This window comes from Drosophila serrata, unplaced genomic scaffold (genome assembly GCF_035046125.1).
Source record: "Drosophila serrata isolate PLE 108 unplaced genomic scaffold, ASM3504612v1 contig_308, whole genome shotgun sequence".
In the NCBI taxonomy this organism is placed as follows: domain Eukaryota; kingdom Metazoa; phylum Arthropoda; class Insecta; order Diptera; family Drosophilidae; genus Drosophila; species Drosophila serrata.
In genome coordinates this window covers 231993-255960 of record NW_028257206.1, presented here as the reverse complement: position 1 = coordinate 255960, position 23968 = coordinate 231993, and the positions used below count along the sequence as shown (strand labels likewise).

Genomic DNA, 23968 nt, shown 5'->3' with positions numbered 1-23968 from the left:
TAACACAGAGAGGAGAAGTTTTGGATAACCTAAAAGAAAGATTAGAAGACGAAGATGAGGTAGAAAATGTTAGAAAAACTTTAGAAGATGTTAGAAAAGAAGCAGAAGAGGAACAAAGAAAGTCTCAAATAAAGAATGAAAAATATTATAATAAAAAAAAAAATACAAAGAAAATTGCTACAGAATATAAAGAAGGAGATTATGTTATGGTGAAGAATTTTGATAGCACTGTAGAAGCTTCGAGAAAACTCATTCCAAAAAATAAAGGTCCTTATGTAATTGAAAAAGAGTTAAAAATTACAGATATTTGCTTAAAGATATTGACGGGTTTCAGTTGTCTCGCAATCCATATCAAGGTGTTTGGAGTGCAAATAATATTAGACATTGGTTAAAACTACTTATAATTAAGATAGTAAACTAAGAATTGAATTGTAAATGAAAAAAAAAACAAATTGTAAATTATAGTTAAGTTATAATACTAAGCAGAGATAGAGGGCTATCTCAAAGTCAGGACGGCCGAGTTGTAGCAGGCCAGTTAAGATAAGTATGCTCTAGCCACTCTAATTGAGATTTTACGCTCTCTCAAGAGAGAGCATGGGAGAGCGACTGACTGAGAGAATCGGGGTTGTCTGAGTGGTTGCTGAGAGCGGCAGATCACTTGGTGAGAGGATTTGAACGAGAGTAGACGTGAATAAGACAAGAAGTGTAAAGACAAGTGTGAAGAAAAGATAAAACCAAGTATAAAAAGATTTAAAATAAATAATAAAGAAAATATTAATAAGAGAAGAAAAGAATAAGAAGTGTTTAAAACTAAAAGGCGGCTACAAACAGTACATAAGTAAATGTAAATGACATTCGTTCTTTTGATATGGGCAAATATTCTTTGGATGATACCTAATTAGCGACTTTCGATGATGCGATCAAGCTTTTTTGTGGTTCTCTATGCCGAATTTCTTCTTATTACTCAATATATATATGGCATGAATCTTAGCAAAGATGAGTTACCCACAAAACTAATTGTAAGTAATTTTAGTTAATTTGATTTATTTAATCAAAGACAATGAGCGTAGTTTTATTCTTATTGCGGCACATTGAGCACATTTAGGGAATTATTTAAGACTTTTAAGTTTTAAACAAAAAAGTAGTTTCCCACCTTTGGATCTATCTGAATGAAGCTTTCTTTATATTTTTATCTGTTTAACAAACAATTTGATTCCGTTTGATAGAAGTTCTTTAATGTTCAAAAGTTTTTTTAAATAATATATCAGAGACCAGTAAAGGTTTTGAAGGGAAAAACGCTACGTTGACATATCGATCGACGATCATTTTAAAAAATTGCCTTACAGCACCATAAGGAGTTTCACTACACTGAGCTCCTGAAAATAGGAGAGTATATTAAAAAATGGTGGAGATATAGCGAGTCTCATAAGTCACTGTTTTAGCAAACGGTCGTATGGTGTACACGCTGGACAGCACAATTTTTATCTGAAACACAAAACAAATAAACGGAAACGTTTAAAAAAAAATTGTCAACAAGATGAGAAAAAAATATTGTTGTCTTTATACGATATTTCTGTTCTAAAAATGTTATTGTAATATAATATAAAAATTGATATTAAAAATCCTACGTTAGAGAGATGTTGTTCAAACACAGAATCGGTAAAGTCGTTTTTGAAAAATCACGTACACCGTTTTAAAAAATGTAGTTTGCAAGAAATGCAAAAGAAGATAAAAACAAAGAAAGGAATTTAACAACAATTATTACAACTTAAATTATATATATACAGATATACTTCTTTACAATGGTTGGTTAACAATATTTCTGTGGCTTGAGCTGAGGTTAGACTAACTAGGGGCGATTAGAAATTCGGAAGTTTGTTTATGGCCGTCGACATTATTTATGTGGTTTTGAAGTCTTTGGGGATCGAGATGCTTTGGGCGAGTCAAGTAATTAACATGCAATCAGGCTCTTATGAAGGTTGAGCTCCAGCACCCTAATGGGTATTGTGCTCACCTCAACTCGACGGGTCATGTCACCGTCCTTCTTCTCTTCTAAATCATCCAGCATTAGTTCCTGGGCGACAGAGTCAAAGGTATAAAGTCCTTCTTCACCTCAACGGCCTTTAGTGTGGCGTTTTTTGCGACGCAGGTATACGCTACTCATGTCCCACGCCATCTTCCCGTACATAGGATACAGGATGCATTATGTATTCTTATTTATTTAAGGGCCAGGAAGAGGTGTTGTTAATTCCAGTCAGCGGTAGATATATCGAATTTTTGTTGCTGTAGAGGCCTAAGCGTACTCACCTCATGGATAGCAAAAGTGATGTTTACCTTCGATAAGTTGGCACTTTCTAAGAGCTATTTCTGCTGGCAGACCAATTGCGTCAAAAACTTTCTCGACTTCACCATACACGTCAGGATTTTCACCCGATTCAAGCACCCGGCATGGCACCATTAGATGTGGATATGAGATCTTTTGATTATTTCATCATTCGCGCAAAAATGTACTCCACGACCCGACATGCGACGTATTCCATCGCGAATCGATCATCTTGCCATATTTATCGCTTCTATCAATGATTGCTACGATTATGTATCGTTTGGACACCTTACTCGTGATGTTCTTGTTGAGCTTCACCGCTTATTGTAGAGAGCTTGTCTCTTGGATCGCGTTGCCGCTTACTCACCGGGTGCTCCATAACTGAAACTCATAGCAAGTGCCAGCAAGCACAAGTTTCCACGCCAGCGCCTCCTGTCGGACCAAGCACCCTCTGGGAGTCCACAGAATGCACTATCAGCACTACAAAACCAGCAACCTACAATTTGGCGAAAAATTAATGAGAGCATACACCATGCCGCCTAAGCGGTGGCCAACGTTAGAACATTCTGGAATGGCGGACCGCGGACCAAGGCACCCAAACGGAACATGTAGGTAAGGCCAGGCAAACAATATGTCAATAAAAACCAAACACTAACCCTATCGTTTAATTGGCTCCTTTTCTGCCTTTCCGAATGGGCACCCGGGCAAATACATCAGCACCGTTCAAAGCACGAGTCTCCGACTCAGGTGGTGTATGCAGCTATTCTAATTTGTGTAGTTAATTGAGTTTTTATACCCTTGCAGGGTATTATAATTTCAGTCAGAAGTTTGCAACGCAGTGAAGGAGGCACCTCCGACTATATAAAGTATATATATTCTTGATCAGGATCAACAGCCGAGTCGATCTAGCCATGTCCGTCTGTCCGTCTGTCCGTCTGTCCGTCTGTCCGTTTCTACGCAAACTAGTCTCTCAGTTTTGAAGCTATCTGAATGAAACTTTGTAGTTAGCCTTCTATATACTCTCACTCGTATATATGTCGGAACGGGCCGGATCGGACGACTATATCATATAGCTGCCATAGGAATGATCGGAAAATTTTTACAAAAAAAATTTTAACTTTTTCAGTTCTCTATAGAATTGGATCAAATTTGAGATATAGCCATTTAATATTATTCTACAATTTTGTGTAAAATTTTATGAAAATCGGACGACTATATCATATAGCTCCCATAGGAACGATCGAGAAATTAATTCAATTAATAAGTATAATATTTTCAGTTTTCAACAGATTTTCATTGCCGCCGGTGGTAGCTCAAAGGGTTGAGACGACAAACACTGGAACCCGTAGCACTGCCGGTCCGGGTTCGAGTCCCGGTAGTAAGTAGCATGGTCACCCCCGGACCTTCCTTCCATTTTCCATTGAACTTCTCCCCTCACTATTGTAAAAAAGTTGCTATACTACAGTAATTGTACAATAATAAAATTCAGCTCACTAAATAAAGCATTTTTAAAAAAAAAAAAAAACAGATTTTCATCAAATTTGAGATATTGCCGTTTCATATTATTCTACAATTTTGTGTAAAATTTTATGAAAATCGGACTAATATATCATATAGCTCCCATAGGAACGATCGAGAAATTTGAGAGGAATGAGATTGGCGGTGGCTGTTGTCGGAAGACTGACAATCGCGGTGGCGATAACATTTTTAGTTTTCAACAGAATTTAATCAAATTTGAGATATAGCCATTTCATATTATTCTAAAATTTTGTGTAAAATTTTATGAAAATCAAACGACTATATCATATAGGTGCCATACAAACGATCGTTTGATGTAGAAGAAAAATACAAATCTGTGAATATAAAGCTGCAAATATAATATGTATAGGTGAATGAAATAAAAGCAGGTATTACTTCATTGTTTTTAAACACATATATATATAATTTATATGGTATGGATTTCTAGTCATAGAATTTCTATCTGCAAGGGTAGTTAAACTTCGGCGGGCCGAAGTTAGCTTCCTTTCTTGTTTTTTCTCAATTTTATTTGTGCTGCTTGTGCTTGCTTTTGCATTCATCTTTTTGCCTTCCCCGTTTAGATGTTCTCTGCGCCGTCACGACAGCTAATGCATGCTAATACACACGCTCTATCCCTCCCCCGCTTTCTCACCCCCTTTGTGCCTCTTATCTTATCTATCGCTCTCACTTTCGCTTATCTCCAAACGTTTAAGTACAGTGGTAAGTCTCGATAATGAATTCCCAAATTGTCTGCTTTGCCAAAACCTGCAAAAAGCTTATTACTGCAGATGACCCAGAAAACATCTTGAACGCCAAGTGCATTGGTGTTGCAGCTCGGACGGTAAACGATGTTAGGAAAACATCGACTATTACTACTGCGAGGCCTGTCGCTTGGTGGAGAAGGAGATAGTGTCCTTCATGCGGAAAACCAAGGGAGGCTTTAAGGACATTTTATTGAGTTTTCGCAAAACTCATGATAAGTTATTGGCGCTGGATAGCCAATTTAATAGCCTACGTTATTAAATGAGTCTCTCAGCAGCAAAAAAATGCAATGGAGGGCAGCATGAAGGCGGATCCCAACAACCCGCAACGGGTATTCAGCCGCAGCCCACCTCGGCATAGTCCTCGACCTCAGCTTTATTTCCAAGACTTCTAAAATCGAAAGCTTGAAAAGATTCGGTGCCCAAGTGCAGATTATATCTGTTTTAAATAATGACCCCTGTAAATCTAAATGAATGTTCCAAAGTTATTGCTGGTCCTTTGACTAGGAAGGCTTTCAGCTGAGGAAGATGCCAGAAGGCGCTTTCTAGAATCACCACAATCAGGTCATCTGCGCTGTAACAAGGAATAAGGTTGTCGTGTAAAGCCTTCTGTTTCTGGGTATCGGGGTTCTATTTCTGCTTACCGATATCGAATGGAACACATTGTAGTTCGTGGACTCCGGCCTGAGGCAATCCACGTCGCCTGAGCGAGGGAGCGCAAGAGATCGATTCAATTCGATCGTTAAAAATTAAATATGTTTATGTCACAAAGCAATAAGATATATAAGTAGGAACGGACCAGATCAGACGACTATGTAATATTGCTGCAATAAGAAGGATCGGAAAATTTGTAGGAAAATAAACTGATAATATTTCACGTCTTAACAGACAAATTTAAGATGTAGACGATTTATATAATTTTAGAATTAATTTTAATTTTAACAGTATAACAGTATATTATTTAGCTGCCATAGAAACTTTGGTTAAATGTAAAAGAAAAAACTGTGAATGTAACACTTTAACGATAATTATTATAAAAGTAGGAATTATTTCGTTTTTTTTTTTTTACATAAATATATATTTAATGGACGTTAATGCACTACGGTTAGTACACTCCAGTGGCCTGTATGAAACCAGCCACGTTCCTTTTGGGTTAGATATTAGAAGGCGCGATAGAACATATAAAAAAGAATGCGAAGAACTTAACTACCGGAATTTTACCAAATTATTTTCTTGAATTTCTACTAATTCGGTTAGTATTAACGTTTTTAGTTTTGGAATACCATCTATGTTGGAGATTAATGTGTACAAATAATTATAACATAATACTCTAAAAGGTTCCTGCAATTAAATGGAGGTGCTAAAAGGTTCAACTATAAGGGTATATAGGATCTAGTGTTTCTACTTGGCACGCGGAAATTGAGCTGACTCAACAAGTCAGCACTTTCTACGTCAGCCTGCCATTGAATTGTCCTTCATTGAATTGAATTCCATCGAGCACCGATTAATACATTCAAATTATTTGTAAAACTGCGAAAATAGATCGGCTAGTACCGGATCACTATTTGCGGTAGTATTTGCTATGAAAGCGTGAAACGATTTAGGCTTACGTTTAGTGTTAACAAACTTATAAAACTAGTTTGGGTCATGTGAGAACTGGACCCAGCAATGAGTCAAATAGTTTTGAAAACACTGAGCACATATCCAGCTATAAGAACTCCACCCCCGCGCCTGATAGGGCGATCTAGCCGATAGACTGTGAACACAGATGGGAAAAAACTTCGGAGCTCAGAATACCAGGTTTCTGTGAACACAATAACGTGAGAAGCAAATGGAAGACTATCAGAATACAAGTTAGGAAGCTCACTACGTAAGACTTTTGCATTCTGATAGGAAATACCTAGGGAGTAGGTAAGTTTTTTGGTTCGGGATTGGGAGACGTAGAAGGCACAGTGGTCTAATCAGGCCTGGGAAGAGTTATTCCTACAGGCCGTTTTTTCTGTTTCCTAGCTTCGAAACCCTTGACAATAACGTACTCTGGCCAGAAGTTGGTAGAGTAAATTGTGTCAATTTAAAATCATTTAATCATTATTTTATCGACTCTGGTTTTGCTTTAGATAAAGGCGAAAACATCTTCCGATGCTTGAGTAGGGAGGAGCCGCAAATCAAATATATGCCTCGAAGGTGGAATAGCTATTAGGGGTTTTGGCTGGCAGATTGGTTATCTGCCGTGCCAATATCGGCCGGTATTCCTTGGGCGGAAGTAATGATTTTTACAGGGCTTTGAGGGGTCATTATTTCTGACCCTCAGGGGACAAATCGAATATGGAGTTAATGCTGAATCGTTGGCTGTGCTGATTGCTGCCCACCGCTTCGGAGACTCATTTATTTATTAAATTGAGTATCCAGCGCAAAGAACATATGAAGCCGCTCTTGGTTTGCCGAATAAAAGACATTATCTCCTTTTCCACCTCGCGGCAAGCCTCGCATCAGTAACGCAGGCCGATATTTTTCCTCACGTCGTCCACCGTCCGAGCTGCAACACCAATTCACTTGGCGTGCATGACATTGTCGCACAGCCAGCAACCGATGGTGAGATCACCTGCAGTAATGGCCTTTTTGTAGGTTTTGGAAAAGAAGACAATTGGTGTAGTTATATTGGGACTCACCACTTAACTTTAACTTTTGTAGATAAAAAAAGAGAAGGCGATGGATTAGAGGAGCATGATAAGAGGTGCAGCGATACAGAGAGAGCGGGAGAGTAGTAGAGCAGAAGAGCGTTTTGCTGTCGCGACGGCGCAAACAAAGGCTAAATGGAGAAGGCGATAATGGGAATGCAAAATATGAAAAACCACTAGCACGACAATTAAAAATTGAGATATAAACTCAATAAAGTAAACATATTAGAAAAGCTGAATCCACAGGCGAAGTGAACGGAAAGGTATTGTAAGCAAAAGTAGAAGAATTAATGAAACCCCGTAGGTTTTATGTAAAATATAACACCAATCGATAGCGCAAGAAAAAAACACTTCGTTCACTTTATAAGATGAAAAGATAATGAAAGATTAGTAATTACTGTAGCTGCTCAAAATAATATTTGTCCTCAAGGTAGTACATATCTTATAACAGTTGTTCCTATAACTTAAAATAAAATAATAGTCTAATTTAATCATGTTGGTGTAAATAAATAAGAACCATAATAAATTTCTTGTCCTACATGTGAATAAATACAAGGAGTAGGAATACCACAGAAGCGTGGCAGCTTTGATCTTTTTATCGTAAATAAGGGTTATTAATTGGATAAATTAGGGTTAAGTGACACCTGCCAACACTTAAAGGGTAGGCTAACCAAAAAATTAATTAGGGTCAATGATGACACGTGAGAAACGTGTGTGGAAGCGCTACCGCCACGAAGACCCAGTCGATAAGGCTATACGTGCGAATGCTACGGAGCGATATCGAAACGCTTTGCCAAGATCGAATCTCACGCCAAAATGGAATGGAGGGTGAAAAAGACACATGCCACCTGTGCACTCACTTCCGTTCAAAAAGAAACGAAAAGGATAAACAAATCCGATCATCACCAAAAAGGAATTTTGTGAAATTTTCATAAAAGACTAATAGTCCGTTGCTTATCTTCCTTACATGCCAGCGTCGGACTTCGGCCTCCTTCGGATCTTCCGAATGTCTCACGTGCGGCTGCTGGTGTAATGTCCGTGGCTTTTATTCACAGCCGAAGCTCGCTCTGCACGTTCTGCTGTCGGCACTGTTCCTCTAGACGTTTAAAGTATCAATTACCAGGTCAAGCGCATATGGGCAATTCTCCAGAAAGGTCCACCGCGGGCAACAACTTAAAATTGCTTAAAAACGAGTATTTTTAACATGGTTACATACAAAATTGGTCAAATTGATCATGACTAAGAGAATTTTTAATTTTCTAAAATAAATTTCGAAATAATGTATGTTAAGCACGCGTTAACGCAATTTGTGTTATTTTTTTATTAAAAAAGGTGACAAAAAAGGCATGTTTTGTTTTGATGCCAATATCTTAAACAAAAGAATTCTACTTTTGCTTTCTAATATCACACATAGATTCCAAAGAGTCCATATAAAATGAAAAACGACATATGCGATTACCATTATTTGTACAGGTTTAGTTTGAATTATTGCTTTCTAAAATGTCGCGACCGAGACTTAAATTGAATTGAAAAAATAACAAATTAATATTTTAAAATTAAACAAAATACATTATTAAGATAATTGATTGCTTAATTAATTAAAATTTATAGCATTTCAATTTTTCTTTATACTTCGCTGAAATCAGAGCTAAGATGGGTTTTTGCAAATGTGACTCCTGTTTCTGTTGAGTGTAAATGCAGTACATTATAGTGATTATCTTGAAAACGAACAAGGGTTCAAAATCGATCTTAGCACCAATTATAGTGCTTAGCAAGAGCTATACGTATGAAAGTTTTTTAAATTTAAATAAAGTCTTGGCACATTTTTTTTTTTAGTTTGAATGTCGCATTCGACACCAGAGAATTGCCCTTATAGATATATTATATTAGGGAAACTTCAGCCAGTCTTATGTCTCCTCGCATTTTTTATTAACGTTAATTGCCATAATCACAATTTAACCTTATTTATATAATAATGTTTTGAAACAATAAGAAATTTATTAATGACTAGCTGTACCCTGCCACGTTTCTCTGTGGCATATTGTGGTTGCACGCATAAGAAATAAGTCAAACAAAAAAGAATAATTTTCAAATTCATTTAATTCTGAAATACTTGTTGGTATACAATATTCTTCGTTTCTCCATTCTCTGCGTCAATAAAGACTATCTGGTTTTCCGACACGGGGACACGCAACATATAATTGTCCGTGTGAAAAATAATCTGCATCCAAATCTAGACCACACAACTCCAGAGATTGACCTTGAGCTTTATTAATGTTCATTGCTAACTCCAAACGAATGGGAAACTGCAATCTCTTGAACTGGAACGGTGTATCAGTCAGGATCAGAGGAATCCCAGGAAGGAGGACATCTTCACCTTTGAAGATCAGAGGAATCCTAGGAATGAGGACATCTTCACCTTTGAAAGGACCAATTATGATCGTCCCTCTATTTTAAAAGTTGGCATAAAATTACCCTCTCTTATTTCTTTGGCGCCAAACGAAGTCATTTGAAATAGGCTATTGTACTTACGGATGTTGGTTATGAAATGTCTAGATAGCGAATTATTATTTGTCAAAAGATTTTTTATTTGCTGTGGTTGTTCCTGAATACTGGGGAGACTAACTTTTCCAGAAGCACAGCACATTCCATTAGTTTCATCGACCCATTTTTTGGCTGAACACTTAGGGCAGATCTTATTCATGTCGCCGATTTGGACGGAAGACTGTTGAGCATAATCAATCTGTGGATCGTATCTTAAAGCCGATCTTTTACGGTGGGCTAAAACTTGATTGCGACTTCTCGCTCTTGACGTCTGTTGTCGTTCTCTCTGATCTTGTAGGCGTTAGAAACGCTCAGAGCTTGATTCCCTAGTGCGAGATTGAATATTTCTGATATTTTGCTCTTCAAGCCGCTGCAAACGCTGACTACTTGACTCTCGCGCATGTACATGTGAGGTTCTTAGATTTTGTTCAGTAAGGCGCTGCGAACGCTCAAGACTGGACTCTCGTGCGCGTACCTGAGAGGTTCTCAAATTTTGTTGAGCTAGACGCTGTAAACGCTCAAGACTCGATTCTCGCGCGCGTGCTTGAGAGGTTCTCAAATTTTGTTCAGCGAGCCGTTGCGAACGCTCGGTACTCGACTCTCTAGCACGCGATTGTGCCACATATTGTCTATGAATTGAAAGACGATTTTCAGTTTCTGATGAAGATTCTTCATTTCGACGTATTTTTGATGCCCTGGCCTGGGAACTATTTCTAGAAAGTTGATATCTTGATCTTTTAGGCATTTCAAAATAACAAAAGAAAAAATGCCTTTGAACTAAATATATTTATTTTTTTAGAGCTTCTCTGTAAACAATATTTGATGTTGTTTTATTTTGTGGCAGCAAAATAAATTGATTTTCATTGGCTCCGACTCGCGATAGACCAACATACAGTTGACCATGAGTAAAACATTTCTTTCGCAGATCGATTTATACTAATTCGAAGGTTTTGCCTTGTGACTTGGTAATTGTTAATGCGAAAGATGTTTTTACCGGAAATTGAAGCCGTTTAAATGGGATTGTCATATCATTTTGGATCATCGGTATCCTCGGTATATGAGCTAGTTGACCACCTGCTGGCCCATTTTTGTAGCGGTGGTATTTTAATTTCTTTTTTTCAATAAAAAAACGCTTATTGTGACATGACTGTAATAGTTAGAGATATGCTGCCGCTAATTTTTTGGAGATAGTGGTGTGTTCTAAAAAAATGTAGTATATCATTTTGTTCTATCATCAATAGTTTTCGCAGCGCACGAGTTACAGTCTCGTGACCGAGGGAGTAGAGGAGATCTCGTATGCGAGTATCGCTTTACTAAATGCTGGAAGGAAGGCTCGCAAACAAACGACCGTGTTGCTTAGAGTACAAAATAAGACTGACTGTTTATTACAAATGAATTCTTAACGAGTATAGGTATGAGTATACAAGAATGTGTGTGTTTGTCGGAGTCCATGCGTATGACGATCTTTGTTGTTGTCCCGTCTGTGTTCTCTCCCTGTGGCCGTGGAGAGAGGTATGTTAACTCGTGCGTTGACGATCTTTGTTGTTGTCGCGTCTGTGTTCTCTCCCTGTGGCCGTGGAGAGGGGTATGTTAACTCCTTCCCCCCCCAGTCCGAAGAGAAGGCCACGGAGGGGGAATGGCCGGATCGGAGACAGTTGGCCAGGCGACGTGTTGTTAGTTTACGCCACGAACTCCGACGATATTTTAAATTTAACAAATTTTTTTTCAATAATGGTTATCATAATGTTAAACATGTGTATTGTTTTTAAAGTATAACATAATTCATAAGTATGTTCATTTAATGCTAACGTCACATTTTGTTTACTATTTATGTCTCTTATGTTGTATTTGTTCCTTATAAAATAACAATTTAGGTTTAGCTTACTGGCTAAGGGGCTATCAACTACGTTGCTTACATAATCAGTTACTATACATAATCCTATTACCATAAATTGAAATGAATAAATGTTATTTCTGTCTTCTCCAAGTTCGTTAAAGAAAGAGTTTTGTGCATTTTTAAAGAGGAAAAAAAAATTTATTATTATTGCTTAAGCTGGTGATCAGGTGTTTGTAAATTTCTTAACTGTTTTTCTGATTTTTTGTTTGTGTAACTTTTGACCTTTAGTTGTTAAGAAGGTGATGCCTTTGTCTTTACCTACTTTGTGAATTGAAAATCTCGGGGTTATCTTGTTTCTACGGTTTTCTTTTCTAAATACTGTATCATTGGGCTCGACTTGGACTGGTGTCTCTCTTTCCTCGTTTAATTTAGTCAATCTTTTCTCTGTGGTCAAGTTTAAATGTTCTTGTACTTTTGGGTATATGTCCTTTCTAAATTCGTTTAGTTTCTGAAGGTAATCGTGGTGATTGTCGAATGTTATTGTTTTGTTAAATATGTGAGTTCTTCCGTGAAAGAGTTCGAAAGGGGTATAGGAGGTGCTGGAGTGTATTGCATTGTTATAAGTTGCAACTGCTTCTGCGAGTATTTGGTCGTGACCGCATTCTAGGCGTGCTTCCTTTCTTTTGTTCATAATTATTCTGTATAGTTCGGTTAAGGTGGAATGCAGTCTTTCGACCGAAGCGTTGCCCGTTGATTGCTGAAATGAAGTTGTATGGGCTGTTATTTGGAATTGGGTTAAGAGATCGTTGAATAGACTGCCCGAAAATTCCGCTCCCTGGTCAAAAATTATTTTCTTTGGTGCGCCATAGTGACTTATAAATTGTAATAGGGCATCGGCGACTTTTATTGAATTCCTATTGCTAAGGGGGTAGGCTTGCGCTAGCTTGGTGAATTTGTCTATAATGGTGAGGTTACAAGCATTGTTAATGAAATATATGTCTATATGCACGACTGCCAATGGTCCCTCTGGGGCGGTTGAGGTTTGCATCAGTGGTCTATGGGGGTGTCTATCGTACTTGAGGGTTAGACAAGTATCGCAATTTTTTATAATTTTTGTGATAATGTCTTTTAAATGCGGAAAATAAATGTCCCTTTTTAAATGGTTATATGTTTCATCTATCCCCCTATGATAGGTGTTAAAGTGGTATTCACGAATTTTGTTTTCCTGGTCATGGGGATTAGTTATTTCGGTTAGCCATATTTTGCAGCGGGAAATTTTGTATAAATCGTTTTCGAAGAAATAGTTATTATAGGATTCTTCTATTATTTTGAAAATATCGTCTGGTGCAAATATTGCGAATGTTTTATTCGGCTTTAGGATTGTTTGAAGGGTGTTTGTAACAGAGTCGAAAGTATGCACGGGTTTTGTGATTATGTGTCTTATTTTATGGGCAAATGGTGTTTCTACTTGTCTTTCAGTTGTTAATCCGATACGGAATATTATTTGACTATTGAAGTGATTTAGTGGTTGTGAAGCAATTGGTATACTTTGTGGGTCTTCGTTTATGTTCAAGTTTGGCTCAATTCTGCTAAGTGCGTCAGCGACTACATTTTGCGACCCTTTTTTGTATACTACTTCGTAGTCGTAAGCGGCCAGGATAGTTTTCCATCGAAGTAGTTTTGGATTTTGGCCTTTAAGGTTTTCTAGCTACGTTAATGGCTTATGGTCTGTGACTATTTTAAATCTACGCCCGAAGAGGTATGGTCTGAAATGACCTACAGACCAAATAATAGCTAGCATTTCTTTCTCTATCGTAGAATAGCGGATTTCCGTATCCGATAGTGTCCTGCTAGCGAAGGATATGGGTCTGTCATTAGTGTCTGGGCCTTGTGACAACACAGAGCCTATCGCATAATTACTTGCGTCTGTGGTCAACGTAAATGGTTTATTAAAATCAGGGTATGTGAGTATGGGATCATTACAAAGAAGATCTTTCGACGTTTCAAATGCTTGTTTAAATTCCTCATCTATTATTATAGATTTCTTTCCTTTTAACTGTCTCGTTATGGGTTTAGTTATTTTTGCGAAGTCCTTAATAAATTTTCTGTAATACCCTAATAATCCCAAAAATGATTTAATTTCCCTGGTTGTCTTTGGGCAGGGGAAATCTTTGATGGCTTGAATCTTAAGTGGGTTTGGTTTGACTCCTTCCTGGGTGACGATGTGTCCCAGGAAGTCGATTTCCTTCCTTAAAAAGTAGCACTTGCTCGGTTGGATTTTTAGATTTGCGTTTTGGAGTTTTATGAATACAGATTTAATATCTGTTATATGCTTTTGGAGTGAGGGAGAGAATACTATTATGTCGTCGAGATAGACGAGACAGACGTTACCGACTAGATCACCTAAGACGTTGTCCATAACGCGTTGGAACGTGGCAGGGGCGTTCTTGAGACCGAAGGGCATCCTCGTGAACTCGTAATGCCCATTTTCGACGGTGAATGCCGTCTTGCTTGCGTCGCGTGGGTTCATTTGGATTTGGTGAAAGCCACTTGCTAAGTCTATTGTTGTGAAATACATGGTCTTTCCTATGCTGTCTAGTATATCTGCAATGTTCGGAATAGGGTATCTATCAGAGATAGTTTTTTCATTTAATTTTCGAAAATCGATTACCAAGCGCCACTTTTTTTCGCCTGTGATGTCACCTTTCTTAGGTACGATCCAAACGGGTGCACTCCAAGGGGAATGGCTGTTTTTTATGATGTTCTGTTCGAGCATTTTTGAGATTTGCTCTCGAACTTCGTCTTTATGTACAAATGGGTAACGGTAAGATTTTGTGTGAATCGGTATATTATCTGTTGTTGGTATAGAGTGTTTGACGGCATTAGAGAACGTTAGTTTATTGTTTTTGTCGTGAAAGAGTCTTTTGAATGATTTGCATAGTTTGAGAATATGTTGTTTTTCCTCGCTGTTAAGGTGTTCCGTTTGGATGTTTAACTGTTGGTCGTCCGGTAATTCTGTATTAGTTGCCGCGGACATGCAGTAAGTATTGATGGGTTAGCGGAGAGAACTCTTCTGCCTGTAGCGGTTCTTCAAGATAGAGTGTTTGGATCTGGTCTGAGTTATTACAGACTTCGAAATAGGCGGATCATGCGTATGCGGTGTATAAGCCGCCTGTTATGACTATTTGATTATCCAGATTCGTAGTTTCATATATAAAGTCTCCCTGCATGAAGTTTACTGGGAGCGGAAGTCGTATTTTAGTATTTTGTGGTAGGGTATGTAATGTATCTACAGGGTTTTCTCTTGTAAAGATTGGGATGGCGGTTTCTGGTGTTTCTAGTATGGAGTCGGCAAGGTTTATTTTTGCATTTAAGCCGGATAGGAAATCCATACCTAGGAGACCATTGAAGTGGGGGTGGAAATTAAATAGTAAGAACTTGAAATTGGAAATTTTTCCGAATTGTTTGAAATTTATTTCATCTGAATATTCCCGAATTTTGAATGTACTAAGTACGGTGTGGATATTTATATCGGAAGTTAGTTTTTTTATGTGGTCTTCGTTAATAAGTGCTGGGTTTATGAATGAGTAGGTAGATCCAGTGTCTATTAGGAATTTGAGAGGTTTTGGCACCATGGAATTTGGTGATAAGAAAACAAATGGCAAGGAAGATCCGTGACTCTTCTTGCTTATGTACCCGACTGGCTTCCCGAGGCTTCTTTTAAAAAATTTGCATCATCGTTGATGTTACATAGGGGAGCGCTTGGATTATGTTTGTTCTTGTCTTGGTGGTTAGGGTCTGATCTGGTTTGTCGTTATTGTGGAAGGGGTTCCTGCCCGAAGTTTGTCTATCGTGTCGACCGTTACTATCGTTATTGGAATTATGTTGACGTGTGAAGCGTCTTTCATTATTGTTGTTAAAATTTTGTTGTCGCTGTGTAAAGCGACTATTATTGTCGTTATTGGTGTTATCATGGCGGGCATTGTTGCCATTATTATAGTTCTGTTGTCCTGGTATGTAGCGTCTATTGTAGTCATTATTGGTTGGTTGTCCTTTCGCATATGGGTGATTCCTGTATGTCAAGCTGTCGCGTCGTTGGTTTTCTTGGTGTTTATTCAGGTTTCTAGAAAAACTCAATTCGATCTGTCCGTACTCGTACGCTTTCTCAATTGTCTCTGGTCTTTGGTTCCTAATGGCTGACCTAAGTGGGTCCCTTAATCCAACTAGGAATGTATTAAGGCAGAATCTGTCATATTGGTCACGTTTGGTTGCAAGTGAGTGTTCACTAGGGTCTGTTTCTCTGGCCAGGGACATTAATTCACTTCTTATTTTAGTGGCTGTGTAATATAACTTTCCCATACTGAGTCCGTCTGGAAGGTTATGTAGCTCTCTAACAAGCATTTCTTCCATTTTTTTTACTGGAGTATAGTCGCTTTAGGTTTGCTTTGATGTCATCCCAACTGAGGAGTACATTGCAGATACTCAGCGCTTCGTCCGCCCTGCCTTTAATTTTGTCACGGATAGTTCCCAGTAAGTACTGTCCGCAAGTTGCTTGGTCCACTGATCCGGCTAACAAAAGTAGTTGTTCTACTCTACCTATGAATCTATCTAGATTGTCAGGTGGGCCTTCGTAGGTGGGTAGTTGATGAACAAGGGCTAGTAGTTGTGGTAGATTCAGGCTTGTGTTTGTGGAAGTTGATAAATTGCTAAGGGTGGGGCTTTGTGCGTTACCGGAATCCATAGCGTTGGTGGGACTATTGCTTTGGGATTGAACTAGCTGGTCTTTCTCTTTTGTTTCTATTGCTTTCCTTGTCTCAGATAGACTGGCCTCGCTTCTTAGACCCAATCTTTTTTTTTTGTACATTTACGTGTATTGAGAAGAAATGGTATGTATATAGTGTATATAAAATAGTAATAATGTAAAGTAGTAATTAAGTGTATGTATATTACTTATGTGTATGTGTTTTTTTTTTATAGGATAAATTTTGGGTGTGTATATCTGCTATACGGCTTCGTTTGTATATTAGTGTGTAGTAAATGTAAAGTAGTAATTAAGTGTATGTATATTACTTATGTGTATGTGTTTTTTTTTATAGGATAAATTTTGGGTGTGTATATCTGCTATACGACTTCGTTTGTATATTAGTGTGGTAATTTAGTGTACTATAATAAGTGGCACTATGTATATGTATATATGCTTGGGTGCAAGAAAATTGGTATGTATTCTTTACAAAGTAAAAGAAAACCTGTAGTGTGTGTTCGCAGTTTCTCTTCTCCTTGCTTCCCTGTGTTTAGTGTAAGTTGTATGCCATTCTTATAGTGTTGCTGTGTTTCCGTCCACCCTTGTTGTTGTTTTTTTTTTTTTTTTGTGGTTTTTTTAGATGTTATCGACTTCAACTGTAATGTATGTGATTTAGTAAATATTCAATGTGTTAGAGGTTAGTGAACATGTGACAACAATAACGTTAAGTTGTACGTGGAATGTTTTGTTGTTTCTTCTTTTTTTGTATATAATATAACATATAACATTTTCCTTTAATTCATATTTATTTTATTTTTTTTTTTTTTTAATATGGTTCTATTTTCGTAGCGCATAGTGTGTAAAAGGAATTCAACAGTGTGCAAGCCAACGCGGCATCAAGTGTCGGTCCGCCACTCTGGCGCGTCGTCAGCTCTTAGCGGCAGCCACTGCACAACGACGCAACAAGAATTTCACAAGCGGCGTAACACAAATACATATGTACATACATGATTACTTGAAATTTGCCGAAGGGAACAGTATCACTGTGTATGAAATTTATTTATTTATTTATTTATTTTTTTTTTTTTTTTGTAGTATTTTTGTTTTTATGTATTTCATAATAATAAATTTGCGTTCATGTAAATTGATAAATGGAAACGATCCCGGTGCCTTAACAGCGATTGTTGTACACATATACGGTCGTTAATCACATAACTTACATTTATTTTTGTAAATCACTGTGTGTGGATTGTCCCGTTGCGTTGTAGGCGATTGATGTACACATTGGCGCATCGGTGATATTTGAAAGCACGTTGTTATATTTTCGGTTCTTACGCAGCGGAGTTCTATTCACAACGAAGTCTAATATTCGACTGATCTGTCTTCTCAATATTCTTCTTCGGTGCACAATGAACCACACTCGGCGACTGCGACGCCAGGCTGTCGTCGCGACCTAACGGTTGTTCTCATAAATGCGGGGCCACAACAACCAATCGCAGTATAGCTACGGGCTGATGCGATATTGGCACAGTGATGAAATTACTATTCTGGTGAAATACCCAAAAAGCATACACGTACTCTCTCACACACGCACACCTAGTGATCTCCGGCACACTCGCACGGTCGCCAGGCTGTCGTCGCGACCTAACGGTTGTTCTCATAAATGCGGGGCCACAACAACCAATCGCAGTATAGCTACGGGCTGATGCGATATTGGCATAGTGATGAAATTACTATTCTGGTGAAATACCCAAAAAGCATACACGTACTCTCTCACACACGCACACCTAGTGATCTCCGGCACACTCGCACGGTCGCCACACACAGTAGTTTGAGATGTCGAGTTTTTGATCTATTTGCCAATTTCTCATTTAATTTTTTCTCTTTTTTTTTTGTTGAGTTGTTGTGTATGGATGATACCGGTGCCTTATCAGCGTTTGATGTACACATATACGGTCGCTTGCGCGGCATTTAGAATTTCATTTTGTTTGTTTTATTTGCACATTTTTGTATATCGCTCCCTCCTGAAATCCCATTTACTCTTGCACTTTATTATGTTTTATTTTCTTTTGCAGTTGTTCTCTCTTTTAAGTATGTATGTATTATAATTATTTCGCTACTAAAAGTTTCCACGACCACCGCTGTCACCTGTTCACTCACCTCAGCACACAAAGAAATTAGAACGATAAGCGTAGTGGGCATGGTTAATCCCTTGTTCGTAGTTCGGCTGCGCCAGTTACAGTCTCGTGACCGAGGGAGTAGAGGAGATCTCGTATGCGAGTATCGCTTTACTAAATGCTGGAAGGAAGGCTCGCAAACAAACGACCGTGTTGCTTAGAGTACAAAATAAGACTGACTGTTTATTACAAATGAATTCTTAACGAGTATAGGTATGAGTATACAAGAATGTGTGTGTTTGTCGGAGTCCATGCGTATGACGATCTTTGTTGTTGTCCCGTCTGTGTTCTCTCCCTGTGGCCGTGGAGAGAGGTATGTTAACTCGTGCGTTGACGATCTTTGTTGTTGTCGCGTCTGTGTTCTCTCCCTGTGGCCGTGGAGAGGGGTATGTTAACTCACGCGATGTAAGGTAGTTTTTTGATATTTTTTTAACACCTTGGATTACGTTATCGTAATTTTAGTAAGGATGCCTATTTTTTTTTAAATGAAATATAGCCTATGTCACTCAGGAATGATGTAGCTTTCCAACAGTGAAAGAATTTTTTATTATTTTGGCTTCCTTTGGTGTTGTTGGCCAAAGATCAAAATGTGGGCCTTCGATGGCCAAACTCCAAAGTAGGCTGGTTCCCTGTTACTCGGACAAAAAGTGCAGGCGTCGGGCTCTGCTGGCTAGCATCTAGAGGCGTGCTTCTCCGGACCAGCCGATCATTAATTAGGCACAAAGTCCAGAAATAAATAAATATTCGTTTTTATTAGTTTTCTGCAGTGAATTAAAAGTGTACAAAGACTTGAAAGTGGCGGACAGGTGGAGGATTATCCCTTTTTTGTTATTAATAATGTTTTACCGTCAGTCCGGATTTAGCTCTGGGCGGAAAGAAGTTTAGCAGCGTGAAGTTAGCTGCACGTGCACTGAGACTAGGTTTGTATTTATGGCCGATATGCCACCCATAGGGGTGTGATAGTACGATCCGATAGGGCGCCTAATTTGAATTATGCCGTCAGAGGGCTCTGTGTGACAGTGCTACGACAACTTCCAGGAAAAGTCCAGTTAAGATATCTCTATCCGTAACTTTAAAATGACTCAGCGGAGAGAAAGCTCATTCCAACTTATTATTAAGGGGTTACATACAGTTAGAGGGCCAAAAAAATGCATTTTTCAGAGTGTTTTCTGAAGAAACTTTTTAACTTATTGATCCCAAAATGAATACCCATATTATGGTATCTTTTAACTGTATTTTAAGAGTTAGAACTAGTAAAAATATTTATTTGAAAAAGAGTTGCACCTGTTCTCCTGGAGCTCTTCTAAAAATGACGTTTTGCGGTGATCACTATATTTCGGAACTGGATCATTTGAAATTAAAAAACCAAACACATTTCGTGAGAGTAATGTCAAATTTAGTAAAGTAAAGAAAAAGCAAAATATAGTTTTTTGAAAAAATGACAGTTTTGCAAAAAAAAAAAAAAAAAAAACGATTTTTCGCCGAAATTCGACATTCGAATTTCGCATTCGACATTACAGAATTGCCCATATGCATATTCTGCTAATTTGAGGAACTAGAGTGGGGCAATGTTCTCAGTTCCATATAATAAGACACCGTAACTCATATTACTTCTAACCCATTATTTCTGTTAACATAACCATTTTTTGTCAAACCATTGTTAGCTATAAATACCGTTAAATTTCTGTTGAAATTTTCGTGTTCAAATATGCAAAAGTCACATAGATAATTCTGCACGCTTACATATATATTTGCTTAAATGTATGTGTATAATAAGTAGATGCACATTCCAATGTCTTCTTCTAAATGTAAAAGTCAAGAAGCACACATATGTATGTACATTTAACCAATAAGAACCATAGCACAAACTGCTCCACTATTTTTTTTTTTTGTGCATAGCATAAAAACCAAAGACGCCCGACATTAACGTGAATAGAAAACGAAGTAAGCTCTCATTTAATTAGTTCGTTCGATGTAAAAAAGTGAATTCTGAGATACCTTGACAGATGAAACTGAATGCGGTTACAATCAGTTAATTTAAAATAAAAGTGCTGCATACATAAATACATACATATAAAAAATCATAATTGGCAAAGATCTTTCTAGAAGCGATTCGACAAATTTACAGCAAATCTCCACGTGACGACGGGACGGTGTTGCCAGATAGTGCTGCCGCTGAAGGACATTGTTGCTAGACAGTGTTGAGAAACATTATTGCTGTTGGAAGCTGCTGGCTGGTGTGGCTGTAAAAAGTTGCTGGAAATTGTTGCTGAAAAAAAAATGCTAGGAATTGTTGATATGAAAAGTTGCTTGAAATTGTTGCTGTGAAAAGTTGCTGAAAATCGTTGCTGAGGAGAGTTGCCATGTAGTTGTTGCCTTGCCTTTGTGTTAGAGAATCTTACAATGGATAAAGGAAACCGTTTGAATTTAAAGTGAGAGCGCTGTTAGAAGAGCATGATCTTTTGAAGGTTATAGAGGAAACGCATGAAGAAGTGACTGATGAGAAAAAAAAGGTAGAACGTAATGCAAAAAGTTTAATAATTGAATACTTAAGCATGCGTTCTTTTCTTTCGCTAACAGTGGGAACGCTGCCAAGCAGATTTTTGCAAATTTAGATGCAATTTACGAGCGAAGAAGCATCGCAACTAGATCTGCGAAAGAAACTTTAAGCCATGAAATTGAAAGGTGACACTTCACTTCTCAATCATTTTAATTTCTTCGATGACCTCATTACTGAACTTATCGCATCAGGAGCAAAATTAAAAGATATGGATACAATTTCTCATTGACTTCTAACTCTTCCATCCAGTTATGATGGAGTTATAACGGCAATAGAGACTCTATCTGAAGATATTTTAACATTAGCCTTTGTAAAAACACGACTCCTTGACCAAGAGATAAAGCTTAGGAATATTAGTGTTTATGGGGAAGACAACAAATTTGCCACCCCTGAGCAATAACTACGAACGCACGAATAGGTCGATTATATGCTGTATTTTATTTTCGTTTTCTCTTTGGTCGGAGCTGCAACTACCGATCGAATATTGACTTCAACATATATAATCTTAAAATGTAGCTTAGCATAGATAATGCGACAGAAGAAGAAGAGAGAGAGAAATAGATAAACAAAGAGAAGAGTTAAGAGCGTAGCAGGTGCAGCCATACACCCATGCGCGCATGATTAGGCGCTAGCGGTCTGCTCCGAACATACTCCCCCCGTTGGAAGAGGTACTGTTTCAACTTCATCGGCATCGTGGGGCAGAACGGCTAGCTTGGCGATTTTTTGGCCTCCAATTGGCCAACAACTTTTCAAGAAGGCAGCTGGCTTTCCTACGGCAGCAAGTGTGCCACCATCAAAATGATTCGTAGGATCCTTGACGACGGCAGCTGAGACAGACTGAGGAGTTGACGCACTCGGCAGCCCTCCAGACACGATCCAACCAAGTTTGGTGTTCTGAAGGGTTGGAAACGCGCTACCCAAATGAATTTGTCCCGTGGCCATTATTTTAAAGAAGAGTCCAGCACCAATTATGAGATCTATTCGATCTGATCGATTGAAGTGAGGTTCAGCAAGCGAAATATTTTCCGGAATTTTCCATGATACTGCGTTTATATCGAAATGGGGCTGATACTCAGTGATACTATCAGTCACAACCGCGGAGAATGAGGCACGATAGCTTGCATCCCAGGATTGCGCTAGACTGCCTTATCAGAATTCAAAAAGGATTCCCCAATCCCAGCGACTAGGGTATGCGACTTTCGACAATTCAAATTTAGTTGATTCGCTAGACGAGACGTTATGAAATTTATCTGAGACGCCGAGTTCAAGATTGCTCGGCAAGGCATAAATTCTCCAGCCTTATTCCTCCCATAGATAATAGCGATTGGAAGCAACACGTAATCAACAGGCACCATATCTGTGGGGCTTGGTGGAGGGTTCGATGAACGGTGATTAGGTTGGGATGATGAATGTGATGATGCCAATGCTGATGAAAATGATGTTGATGGCTGTGAGTTGGGAAATGGATCGGATGATAGAGATGAGGCGGTGGATGGTACATATGGGTCCTGATTAAAATGCAACAATGAGTGGTGCTTCATATAACAGTATCTGCAGTGAGTTGACTTGCAGTGCTGCAACCTATGCCCCTTGCGCAAACAGTTGAGGAGAACAATGAAGCTATACCCATGCAGGGCTTTTCCCACCTGCCGGCTTGGTGTTTGCGTTACTAAGGCTTGATCCGAATTTTCCATTATCCTACACCTCCTTTGCAAGAACGACTCCATAGAATCCCACGTAGCTAGGTTGTTGATGGACAAATCCTCCTCCCATTTTTCCCGCGTCCTCTGATCGAGCTTCCGTGCGACGATGTGAATCAGCAATCCGTCTAAGATTTGTTGCGTAGTGGCCAGGGTACGGATTGCTCGCAGATGCGAATTCATGCAATCGCTTAACTCCCGAAGACCATTGGCTGATCCCTTCTCGACACCTTTTAACCCAAATATTGCCTGTACGTGTGCCTGAAAATGTAGAACTTTATTATCGAATCGATTTGTAAGTAAATCCAAAGCCTTTTTATAATTGGCATTCAAGGGCTCAAGCGAACGTATGGTCTCTAGAGCCACACCACCTAAAATTGACCTTAGATATTGTAATTTTTCAATATCACTTAGCTCTTCGTCGTTTCCGATGACTGTGCTGAACGTTGCAATAAAGTCCGGCCAATCAGAGTAGGATCCATGGAACCGAGCTATCTCCAAAATTGGCAACCGAGGCTTCCAAGATCGGAAAGAAAGATCCGGATGATTAAAATTGTCTATGGAAGTTGAATTTGCAGCGGTTGCAGCCGGCATTTGAGATTTGCGAAGCGCCGCTAAACCTCGATTTATCTTCGCCTTCACATCCATGAACGCCATGGAGAACTCATTCCGATGTCGCTTGCTATCTCCGCAAAGTCCAATTTTTCCAGCGAAGTCTGTGCGGAATCAAAGGCCAAATTTAATGAATTTATCCACTCCAGTCGCGCCAGTAAATCAGCTTCATCAAAATGATCTACAGTCTCCGGATTTATGAAATAATTCATCGAGCTCAATTGCCGCAAAAGGGATTGGGCCTTGGCTCGGTAAAAGTCCACGTCACTTGGCGGCTCATTTTGATGCTGAACCGAATTTTCCGTATTAGACATCTTTATTTTCTCACGCGAAAAGAATTAATAAAGGGAAAATGTCTGACCGCCGGTATATAGGAACCCGTTTAGTTTCCACCGCGCAAATGAGAGGTTAATCAGCGTCACCGAGATGCAACGGAACCTCGACAATGTTGTATTGCGGAGTTTTGGCACACGCACGTCTATGCTATATATGCATAGGTATATATATGTTCAATAGG

At 38.6% G+C, this 23968-nt stretch overlaps 1 long non-coding RNA gene and 1 pseudogene across 3 annotated transcripts in view; one reads left to right on the top strand and one right to left on the bottom strand.

The window, feature by feature from the left end:
- Positions 1-855: 855 nt before the first annotated feature.
- LOC110187781 (uncharacterized) overlaps positions 856-23968 on the top strand; it is a 231703-nt gene continuing 208590 nt past the window's right edge. For all 3 annotated transcript variants that reach the window (XR_015272693.1, XR_015272694.1, XR_015272692.1), the window contains exon 1: positions 856-1019. This is a non-coding gene — a long non-coding RNA (uncharacterized LOC110187781). The remainder of the gene's footprint in view (positions 1020-23968) is intronic.
- Positions 1341-23784, bottom strand: LOC147642995 (uncharacterized; annotated as a pseudogene).